Here is a 12407-nt window from a genome sequence, read left to right as displayed (position 1 = left end):
AAGTTATATGAAATTGGAACTATTTTGAAAATTCCAGGATATATGCAAGCATATCTTTTTCAATCATCTTCTCAACACTTTGAAAAGTCCTGTTCAGGCTTTAGATTATATTGTTGCTGGTTTTCTCCCCACCTAATAAAATATGAAAATCCCCTCTTTTTTTTCTTGTAGATCCTCTTCCCCTTTAGTGTTTGATAATACTAGATGGAAACCAATAAACTAAATTGTAAAAGGCGAAAGTTTATCCACTTCCCCTACTGTTGAAACTTTATTGAAAATACTGACATCCTTGGTTTGAGATGGGAAATTATTGCAAGAGCCAAAAATTATAATACCTATTCAGTTTTAATTTTAAAATATTTGAATTTGGAAGCAAAGAACAAGTTTTCTGCTAGCAATTCTATTAACTTCAACTATCCTATCTATCTCAACTGGTGTTTTTCAGATACACAGTATGTTGGGCATATCACACGGCTAGGATTCTTAGTCCTGATTCTGATATTTGCTTTAATGCTGTATGATCCTAGGTAACCTCTCTGAGCCTCAGTTTTCTCATTTGTAAAACAGGAATAATAATATACATCCAGTTTCCCTGCATAACACACATGCAGTTGAGAGGGTCACTTTAGTGGAGGCACATGAAAGCACTTTGATAGCTGAAGACATTGCAGATCCACTGATGAACCAGCAGGAGGCTTGGTCCAGCACCTGGCTGAAACATGGTGTCTTTACATCCTTGCCGCTTCAGCTCACAGGTTCTTGCAGAGTTTGAATTAGAAGCTGTTTTTGTCCATGTCCTTTCACCAGCTCGGGAGCCTCGTTCCAGCCTCTTGCTTGAGGAGCAAGTATTACTGTTGCTGTCTTGCATTGGTTTGAGTACAATATTTCTGTTGCCTTCTAGCGTTGGTCTGTTTACTCGGCCTTGGCTAAACTCCTGACTACAATTGTCTCCTTCTGGCTTTGTCCCTGCTCTTTGTTTTGCATTTCTGTCCAGTAAAAATGCTGATCTTGTTTTTGAGGTGGGCTATGATTTTTGGTCTCTGTTACCAGTCTGTATGTATTTGTAGTAGAGAATATGCATCAAAGCCTGAAATTATGCAGCTAACTTGACTGGAAGGTTTCCTTGGTACAAGTGTTTTATAAACTGTCAAGTTCAATCAGATATAAGATGATGTGTTTAAGAAAGAAAACCTGAGTTTCATTTTTTTCTGAACTCCACCTGGCATCACTGAGAATATTTGACAGTTCAATGATTAAGTCGCTTCCATAGCGACAAAGATCAGTAATGCTCAAAGTGTGGTCCTCGAACTGGGCTTGTCTGCAAAATGTTACTGGTCTGGGGTAAGATAAGTTCAGAACGTGAGAGTCAGCACTGGGAAATGTTTAGAGCAATTTGAAAAAGTAATTTTACATTTGTTGTATCTAACAATGTAAAGAATGAGCTTATATTTTTGTTCTTTTAATCTCATTTTTCTTATACTTTACAAAATATCTATTTATGATGGATTAGAAATTAAAACAACTAGGCCCTTTACCACAGACAGTTTGAGAAGTACTGTTTGAAACTGTTACTGATGCTTATTATATTTCATCAAATATAAGATCCCATCAATTTAATTTGTGCTATTATTTTATATATCAGAAAAGAAGAAAGCAATGTTGCCAATTAAGATATATGCCTTGTCTATATATCACTTAGATTTTTAATATTTACTGAAAGAGCTCTTTTTGACTTGTAACAATTTTTAAAAATCACAGATTTCTTTTCTTAAGTATAAAAAGGAAAATATTAATACACTAAATTAATGAAGGTATTTCTTAAACTTCTTCATGTTCTGAGTCCAATATTTCTGAACCACCTTTTAGCTAGTGTTGTTGATGTCTGTGTTTTCCACACAATACTGTGGAATATTGTGGTTTTCCACATAGTATTGCCCAATACAGTATTGCCCAACACAAAGATTTTTTTAAAGATTTCTCCAATATAATTTGCAGGTTTTTCCCCACAAACTACCGACCTACTAGAAGGTGTCTATGGACAGTTGCATGTATTTCAGGAACAAACTATATTATAACATTTTTATACTTTTTTTAGTCTTTCTTAGATCCTATAAAGAACTTGATGCATGAAAACATGGAACTGTGACTATCCCTTCAAAGATGAATATCTGCTTCTTCAGTATCAAATATATACCCAAGTGCTCTGTTTCCATGCCTTCCTGCAGACACAATAACTTCTTTGTTTTAATGCTGAGGTACACAGCAATCTTTTAATAGATGTTTATTATGGCAATTAAACTCAACACATATAGTATTAACCAGGCATTTAACTCAATGATGGGAATTTGAAAGCTAGGAAAGGACTGAGCTATAGAATGTTTGGGCAAGGCCTGACTGACTGTGATTGTGATTTACAATCTCAGATTGTAAAATGTATCCTAAGAGAGGTTAAAACGTGAAAAAAAGTGTCTTTAAATAGATGAAATATGGTAATATGGATTTAAAGACTTTTAAGAGAGAGCTATCATTTTACTGGAATAATTTAGAAACATGTGGGTTCATGATTAATATGTATTCCTAGGAGAAGCACTAAGGTTGTTTAATGCATCTAAATTATATTAATTGAATTTAAAGGAGCATCTGTATGGAGACTAGCATTTCATTGATTAATTCAACTAGCCTACTACAGAGTTTACTAAATATCTAAGTGATTTAATTTATTGAACTACTTACTCCAAAGACAGAGTATATCTAGCACTCCATAACAAACACTCAGCACTTACTGTGTGTAAGGTGTTTCCCCATTTGTAAGACTAGGCATCAGGGCACGGAGAGGTTAGTAAGTCTCAGGGCCAGCACTCAAACCTATACGTGTGGCTCAAGTGTCCAAAGTTTGAGCTGTTAACTTATGCTATGCTGCTTTTCAACAAGTAAAGTTATTTTGGCTACATTTCTAGTTTACAAAAGATCCCGCAGTTGATTAAAAAAATAATTCCCGAAAACTTTCCAGATCATGAAAGCAAGTAATGGGGGAAAAAGACAACTCTGAATTTAAACAAACCAACCCACTGAGCCAGTCAAGGTCTTGAGTATGAGTAGAACCAGCTGAAGAAAATGTGGCCCAATCAGACCCTTTATCAAGTCTGGGTAATAAATGCCCTTGGCAAACAAACACAATCAGAACAAAAATTTCCAGTACCACTTTCCTGTACCACTGAAAGGAAAAAATGTTGACAGGGACTATGGAAATGTGATGACTAGTAATTATTCAGTTGAAGGGGAATATAAACTGGGACTTACATAGAATTTGGATGCCAAACAAAACTATTACAATGAAATTCTAGGAGGCCAAATGTAAACCAAAACTGTCCAGGCTACAGCGTTTCCCCACTATTGTATATACAAAGGTGAAACTGAATCTCCAAGGAGGACAAAGCAAATAATGTCATCAGCTATTTCTCAGAGTGAAATCCTAATAAAAATGAAACTGAGTCTGTTAAAACTCAATTGTCTGAAGTAGATGCATTTCCTCTTGTTAGAGAATTTAAATAGATTCTTCCTTACTCAAAATACAGAGCATAAAGATATCCACTGGCCAAATATGAATGAATCTTAGACTTCTCTGAAGACCTTTATTTAAGAAATACAATGCAAAAAATACTTAAACAACAGGGAATTTACATGTCATAAAAGGATGCAGTTATATTTTATAGAGAATTTAGTTTCCCATGAGTTAAATTTCTTTCCAAATCATTGTTTGACTAAACGGTTGGGTTCTAAGAAACTTGAAAGTAAAGTGTAGGTAATGGTCAAGTAAAGATGAATAAAATAAATGAATAGAAAACCAGTATTGGAAATGATGACATAAATCAATACCAAAGATTTTCTTTTACCAAATTGTTTAAACTAAGACACACCTTTTTCACTTATACCAGTACTGCTTTTTAAAAACCCTTGCATTATTTAGGAAAAAAACCACCACCATAATGTATTAAAAGACAACCCATTCTGGCTGGAAGGTAAAATTACAACTTTAATTTGTATTTAAAAACATTTGGTGATCAAAAGGTACAAACTTCCAGTTATAAATAAGTCCAGGGGATGTAATGTATAGCATGATGATTATAGTTAACAATAATGTACTGTATGTTTGAAAGTGGCTGAGAGTAAATGTTAAACATTTTCATCACTAGAAAAAAATATTTGTATCTATGTGTGGTGATGGATGTAAAAATAAACTTACTGTGGTAATCATTTCACAGTATACACATATATCAAACCATTATGTTGTATGACTGAAGCTAATACAATGTTATATATCAATTATACCTCAAATAAAAATTTTTTTCCTAAAAATTGGAACTTCAAAGAACTAAAATTTTTTGAAATGTATATTTATATACATATTATGAAACGTATTTAAATCTATAAAATTAAGACATTATGCTTTATTAGTTTTTATAACTTGGATTGGCCCAGGAGCCCTCACTTGGTCAATGTGGCAGAGTGTGGGAGGCTTCCTACCAGAAGGATGAGTTCCACCCTGTGATGGTGAATTTTACTTGTCGGCTTGGCAGGGTCAAGGTGCCAGATATTTGGTCAAACGCTCTTCCAGATATTTCTGTGAAGGTGTTTTTTGTTTTTATGTTTTATTTTTAATTGAAACATAGTTGATTTACAATATTATATTAGTTTCAGGAGCACAACATAGTGATTCAATATTTGTATAGATTATACTCCATTTAAAGTTAGTATAAAATAATTGGCTATATTCCCTGTGCTGTACATTACATCCTTGTACCTTATTTATTTTACACATTTATAGTAATTTGTACCTCTTAATTCCCTTCACCTGTCTTCTCCCTACATCCACCCCACTCTCCACTGGTAACCACCCTAGTATGTTCTCTGTATCTGTAAGTCGGTTTCTGTTTTCTTATATTCATTTGTTTATTTTTTAGATTCCACATATAAGTGAAAACATATAGTATTTGTCTTCTCTGTTTGACTTATTTCACTGAGCGTAATACTCTCCAGGTACAATCATATATATACCACATCTTCTTTATCCATTCATCTGTTGATGGACACTTAGGTTGCTTCCATATCTTGGCTACTGCAAATAATGCAGCTATGAACACTGGTGTGCATATATCTTTTCAACTAAGTGGTTTCATTTTCTTCGGATATATACCCAGGAGTGGAATTGCTGGATTGCATGACAGTTCTGTTTTTAATTTTTTGAGGAACCTCCATACTGTTTTCCACAGTGGCTGCACCAATTTACATTCCCACCAATTGTGCACAAGGGTTCCCTTTCTCCACATCCCCACCAACACTTATCATTTGTTGTCTTTTTGACAATAGCCATTCTGCCAGCTGTGAGGTGATATCTTATTGTGGCTTTGACTTTCTTTTCCCTGATGATTAGTGATGCTGAACATTTTTTCATGTGCCTATTGGCCATTTGGATCTTCTTTGGAGAAATGCCTATTCAGGTCTTCTGCCTATTTTTTAATTGGGTTATTTGTCTTTTGGATGCTGAGTTGCATGTGTTCCTTATGTATTTTCAATGTTAGCCCCTGATCAGACATATCCTTTGCAAATATCTTCTCCTGCTCAGTAGGTTGTCTTTTTGTTTTGCTGATGGTTTCCTTTGCTGTGCAAAAGATTTTAAGTTTGATTAGGTCCCATTTGCTTATTTTCGTTTTTGCTTCCCTTGCCTGAAAAGGCAGACTCAAAGATATATGGCTAAGACCTATGTTAAAGAGCATACTGCCTGTTCTCTTCTAGGAGATTTATGGTTTCCAGTCTTACATTTAGGTCTTTAATTCATTTTGAGTTTATTTTTGTATATGGTATGAGAAAATATTCTAATTTCATTCTTTTATATTTAGCTCTTCAGTTTTCCCAACACCACTTTTTTTTTTTTTTTAAATTTATTTATTTATTTATGGCTGTGTTGGTGTGTTGGGTCTTCGTTTCTGTGCGAGGGCTTTCTCCAGTTGCGGCAAGTGGGGGCCACTCTTCATCGCGACGCGCGGGCCTCTCACTATCGCGGCCTCTCTTGTTGCGGAGCACAGGCTCCAGACGCGCAGGCTCAGTAATTGTGGCTCACGGGCCTAGTTGCTCTGCGGCATGTGGGATCTTCCCAGACCAGGGCTCGAACCCGTGTTCCCTGCATTAGCAGGCAGATTCTCAACCACTGCGCCACCAGGGAAGCCCCCAACACCACTTTTTGAAGATATTATCTTTTCCCCATTGTATATTCTTGCCACCTTTGTCATAGATTAGTTGAGCATATGTGAATGGGTTTATTTCTGGTGCTCTTTATCCTGTTCCACTGATAAGTGTCTATTTTTGTGCAGTACCTTACTGCTTTGATTACTGTAGCTTTGTAGTATAGTCTGAAGCCAGGGAGCATGATACCTCCAGCTTTGTTCTTTTTTCTCAAGATTGCTTTGGCTATTTAGGGTCTTTGGTAGTTCCATACAAATTTTAGAATTAGTTGTTCTAATTCTGTGGAAAATGTCATGAGTATTTTGACAAGGATTGCATTAAGTCTGTAGATTGCTTTTGGTAGTATGGACATTTTAACAATATTAATTCTTCCCATCATGAACATGGGCTATCTTTCCATTTGTTTGTATCATTTTCAATTTCCCTCATCAATGTTTTATAGTTTACAGAGTATAGGTCTTTCATGTCCTTGGTTAAGTTTATTCCTAGCTATTTTATTCATTTTGATGAGATTGTGAATGGGATTGTTTTCTTGCTTTTTCTTTCTGATAGTTCATTATTAGTGTACAGAAGAGCAGCAGAATTCTGTATATTAATCTTGTATCCTGTAACTTTACTAATTCACTTATTAGTTCTAATTGTTTCTTTGTGGAGACCTTAAGAGTTTTCTATATATAGTATCAGAACATCTGCAAATAGTGACGGTTTTACTTTTTTTCTTACAATTTTGATGACTTTTATTTCTCTTTCTTCTCTGATTGATTTGGCTAGGACTTCCAATACTATGTTAAATAGAAATGGTGAGAGTGGGCATCTTTGTCTTGTTCCTGATCTTAGAGGAAAAGTTTTCAGCTTTTCATCATTAAGTATGATGTTAACTGTGGGTTTGTCATAAATGGCCTTTATTATGTAGAGATAGGTTCTCTCTCTGTTAAATTTATTGAGAGTTTTTAACATGACTGGATGTTGAATTTTGTCAGATGTTTTCTGTATCTATTGAGATGATCATGTGATTTTTATCCTTTGTTTTGTTAATGTGGTGTATCACATTGATTGATTTGTAGATACTGAACTATCCTTGTATCCCTGGGATAAATCCCACTTGATTATAGTGTATGATCCTTTTAGTGTATTACTGAATTCAGTTTACTAATACTTTGTTGAGGATTTTTGCATTTATGTTCATCAGGTATATTCGCCTGTAATTTTTTTTGTTTTTTTTTTGATAGTGTCTTTGGTTTTGGTATCAGTGTAATGGTGGCCTCATAGAATGAATTTGGAAGTGTTTCCTCCTCTTCAATGTTTTGGAATGGTTTGAGAAGGTTAGGTATTAACTTTCTTCATGTGTTTGGTAGAATTCCCCTGTGAAGCCATCCAGTCCTGGAACTTTGTTTGTTGGGAGTTTTTTGATTACTGATTCAATTTCAATACTAGTCATCAGTCTATTCAGATTATATAGTTCTTCCTGATTCAGTCTTGGAAGATCACTTTTTTTTCTAGGAATTTATCCGTTTCTTCTAGGTTGCCCAATTTGTTGGCATATAAATGTTCAGAGTATTCTCTTATTATTGTTTGTATTTCTGTGATATCTGTTGTTATTTCTCCTTTTTCAATTCTGATTTTACTGATTTGGACCCTCTTTTTTTCTTGATGAGTTTGGATAAAACCTTATCAATTTTATTCATCTTTTCAAGAAACCAGCTCTTGGTTTCATTGGTCTTTTGTTTTGTTTTCTTTTGTTTTTGGGGTTTTTTTGGGGGGGTTGCTATTTTGTTTCCACTCTGATCTTTATTATTTTGCTGACTTTGGGCTTGGTTTGTTCTTCTTCTTCTAGTTCCTTTAGATGGTAGATTCAGTTGTTTATTTGAGCATGTTTCTCTTTCTTTGTTAGGCCTGTATCTCTATAAACTTATCTCTTAGAACTGCTTTTGCTGTGTCCCATACATTTTGGAAAGTTGTGCTTTTACTTTAATGTGTATCAAGGTATTTTCTGATTTCTCCTTTGATTTCTTCATTGATCTACTGTTTTTTTTGTAGTGTGTTCTTTAGTCTCCTTATATTTGTGTTTTATCCATTTTTCTTCCTGTAATTGATTTCTAGTTTCATACTGTTGTGATCTTAAAGTGCTTGATACAATTTTTATCTTCTTAAATTTGTTGAGACTTGCTTTGTGGCCTACCATGTTATCTATCCTGGAGAATGTTCCATGTGCACTTGAAAATAATGTGTATTCTGCTATTTTTAGATGGAACGCACTGTATATATCTATTAAATCAACTGGTCTTATGTGTCATTTAAAATTTCAGGGACTGAAACTACCCCACCTCACCCCTACCAAGCAAGAGGAGATTCTGCCAGCAGACTGCCTTTGGACTCAAGCTGCAACTCTTCTCTTGGTCTCTAGCCTGAATCCCTATCTTGGAGATTTTGAGTTTACCAAGCCTATACAATTGCTTGAGTTAAATCTGTTGTTTTTAATCTGGATCTGGTTAAACAGGTATGTCTAGTGTATGAAAGCTCATTGAGCTGGGCTCTATAAAGAGTCATTTCTCTATATGTTCATTAAACTTCATTAAAAAGTTAACAAAAATGGCTTCAAACCTGGGAAATGTGTCCCTATACAAATTATAAAAGCAGAAATGAAGCTAATTGTTATATAAACCAGTTGTAACTATAAAAGTGAGAACATTGGGAGAAATCACTTTATAATCATCAAAGACATAGGTTAGGACTTCAGATTGCATAGAAATTTTGCATTATGTTCATGAGGGATATTAGTATGTAGCTTTCCTGAAGTGTCTTTACAGATTTTGTTTTTAGGGTAGTGCTGAAATCATAGAATAAGTTGGGAAGTATTTTTTTCTTTTCAATTTTCTCAAAGACTTTGCTTAGGGTTGGTGACATTTCTTCCTTCAATGTTTGGGAGAATTCCTTTTATAGGAAGGTTTCTAATTATAAACTCAATATTTTAATAGATATTGGGCTATTCCAGTTATCAACTCCTTGAGTGAGGGTTGGTAGACTTTCAATTATTTTTTTCCTTTTCATCTAAGTTAAGTTTATTGGCATAACGTTGTTCATAACATTCCTTTATTATCCTTTTTGTATCCTTTAATATCCTTTAAGTATGTGTAGAATATGTAGTGATGTTGCCTTTCTCATTTCTGGTATTGGTAATTTATGTCTTTGTTTTTTCTGACCAGTCAGACTGATCAGATTTGCTAGAGATTTATCAGTTTTATTGATCTTCATAAAGAATGAGGTTTTGATTTCATTAATTTTCTCTATTATTCTTTCTGGATTTTACTGATTTTGGCTTTGATCATTTCCTTTCTTCTGCTTAATTTGAGTTTTTTGTTTGGTTTGTTTTTTGGTTTGTTTTTTGGGTTTTTTTGGTGGTGTGTGTGTGTATGTGTGTGGGTTTTTTGTGTTTTTTTTTGGCTGTGTTGGGTCTTTGTTGCTGTGCAAGGGCTTTCTCTAGTCGCGGCAAGCAGGGCTACTCTTCGTTGCAGTGTGCGGGCTTCTCACTGCGGTGGCTTCTCTTGTTGTGGAGCACAGGCTCTAGGTGCGTGGGCTTCAGTAATTGTAGCATGCGGGCTTAGTAGTTATGGCTCGCCGGCTCCAGAGCGCAGGCTCAGTGGTTGTGGCACATGGGTTTAGTTGCTCCGTGGCACGTGGGATCTTCCTGGACCAGGGATCAAACCAGTGTCCCCTGCATTGGCAGGCGGATTCTTAACCACTGTGCCACCAGGGAAGTCCTTAATTTGAGTTTAATTTACTTTTCTTAATGTAGAAATTGAAGTTATTAATTTGTTCCCTTTTTTCTTTTCAAATATGGCCATTGCTGCTATAATTTCCCCCTAAGTATTGCTTTAGCTGTATCCCACATTTTCATTCAGTTTAAAGTATTTTCTGTTTTTTAAAACATTTCTTCTTTGACTTCTGGGCTATTCTGAAGTATTTTGTCAGATATCTTTCTATTATTGATTCTAATTTAACTCCATCATGGCTACACAACATATTTTGTATAACATGAATCCTTCCAAGTTTAATAAAACTTGTTTTTTGCCCTGAATATGATTTACTTTTGGTGAATCCTTAATGTGCAGTTGAAAAAATGTGTATTTTGTTGTTTCTGGGTGGAATAGTCTATAATTTTTAATTAGATCAATTTGGCTGATAGTGTTATTCAAGTGTTATTGATTTGCTATGCAAATCAATATATTGTTATTGATTTTCTGTCTATAAATTATTGAGTGGTGTGTTGAAAACTCCATCTATAATTGTGGGTTTGTCTATTTTTCTTCACAGACTTATCAGTTTTTCTTCATGTAATTTGCAGCTCTGTTATTAGGCCTGAAACCATTTAGAATACTATGTCCTTTGAATGAATTGAGTCCTTTATCATTTATTAAATGGACCTCTTTATCCTTGATAATATCCTTTGCTCTAAAATCTACACTAATATTTGTGATTAATGCTTGCATAGTATACCTTTTCCCACCCTTTAGCTTTGGCCTATTTGTGTTTTTATATTTAAAGTAGGTTTCTTCTAAGCAGCATATATTTGGGTCTTGCTCTTTTTTAAAATCCAATTTTTAAATTGGAGTACTTTGATCATCAATAATTAATGTGATTATAGGTATAGTTGAGTGCAAATCTACCATCTTATTATTTGTTTTCTATTTTTCCAAATGTTCTTTGTTCCCCTTTATTGCTTTTTCTGACTTCTTTTGGATTAAGTATTTTTTATTATTTCATTTTATCTCTTTCACTGGCTTAGTTATGGTTCTTTGTTGCGTGTGAGCGTGTGTGTGTGTGTGTGTGTGTGTGTGTAGGGTTGCTTTAGGTTCAAAGTATACATGTTTAACTTATCACAATTTGCCTAAATGATATACCACTGCATGTATAATATAAGAACTTCACAACAGAGAGAGGCCGGATTCCACGTGTCTGTGGACGCAGCTAGGATTGGGACGTTGCAAGCAGTGGGATGTCCTGGTCCAGCCTTCTCCGTGGCCTCAGCACACCCCTAAATCATGGCCTAGCCCTGGCCTCCCTACCTTGGGTCATGTGTCCCACGGCCACCCTGAACCAGATGCACCGCCGGGGGCCTCCGAAGCATCCGCCTGCAAAAGTGGGCCCCTTGGCTGGCCGGCAGCAGCTGAAGGGCATGGTCCTGCGCACGTTCATCTGCAAGCCTAAGAAGCCCAACTCGGCCAACCGCAAATGCAACCGCGTGCGGCTCAGCACCGGTCGGGAGGCCGTCTGCTTCATTCCCGGGGAGGTCCACAGCCTACAGGAGCACCACGTTGTGCTCGTTCAGGGCGGCTGCAGGCGGGACCTGCCCGGCGTCAAGTTCACCGATGTGCGCAGCAAGTACGACTGTCGCCACATGCAGAAGTGACCCCCTCCCCACCTCCCCCCGGATACGGCGGGTGGGTGTTCATGGCAGAACAACAACCTTCCCCCACGGGGCTCCTGCAGTGTGTTTGGGAAGCTAGTCCAGCTCTAGAAGTAGCTGGTCCTGGTTCAAAGCCTGGCCACCTCTTCCATCAGGACCACTCTTAACCCATAGTGGCCCTGGGTGTGAATCAGAAAAAAGGCGTCCCTCTCCCAACACCCTTGATTTCCATGCTGACGCCAGGGACCTCTTCTGCTGTACTGCCATCTACTGGGAAGGGGTTGCAATATACACACAGACACCGCCCCGCCCCCACCCCACCCAGGTTGTGACCAGAACCCCCTTGCGTGGTATTTGCCCTCTGTGTGGTCTTGGCCACTGACATCCCTTCTGACCTCAGTTTCCTCCTGCAGAAAAAAATAGCTCCACTCGCAGTATCCCCTTTATTGGATTTGGTGAAGATTAAACTAGATGCTTTATGTGCATAACAAAAAAAAGAACTTCACAGTGGTATACTTCCATATCTCCCTTCCTGGCCTTTGTGACACTGTTATCATATATTTCACTTCTACATATGTTACAGACCATATACTGCTATCAGTTTTTCTTTAAACAGTCTGTTATCTTTTAAACACATTTAAATAATAATATAGAAAGTCTTTCCACTTATGTAATTACTATTTCTGTTGCTTCTCATTCCTTTGCATGGATCCATACTTTCATCTGGTGTCATTTTCCTTCTGCTTAAAAGACTTTAATATTT

At 36.3% G+C, this 12407-nt stretch overlaps 1 pseudogene across 1 annotated transcript; it reads left to right on the top strand.

Moving 5' to 3' along the window:
* Positions 1-5975: 5975 nt before the first annotated feature.
* On the top strand, positions 5976-12144 carry LOC309660255 (small ribosomal subunit protein uS12m pseudogene; annotated as a pseudogene). Its single transcript has one exon. The product of its transcript is annotated as a small ribosomal subunit protein uS12m pseudogene (transcript).
* The last annotated feature ends 263 nt before the right edge of the window (positions 12145-12407 follow it).

The sequence above is a fragment of the Balaenoptera physalus genome (genome assembly GCF_965194825.1).
Source record: "Balaenoptera physalus genome assembly, chromosome: 4".
NCBI classification, from domain to species: Eukaryota; Metazoa; Chordata; class Mammalia; order Artiodactyla; family Balaenopteridae; genus Balaenoptera; species Balaenoptera physalus.
Note: the sequence above shows the minus strand (reverse complement) of the source record. Positions and strands in the feature narration are given on the sequence as shown.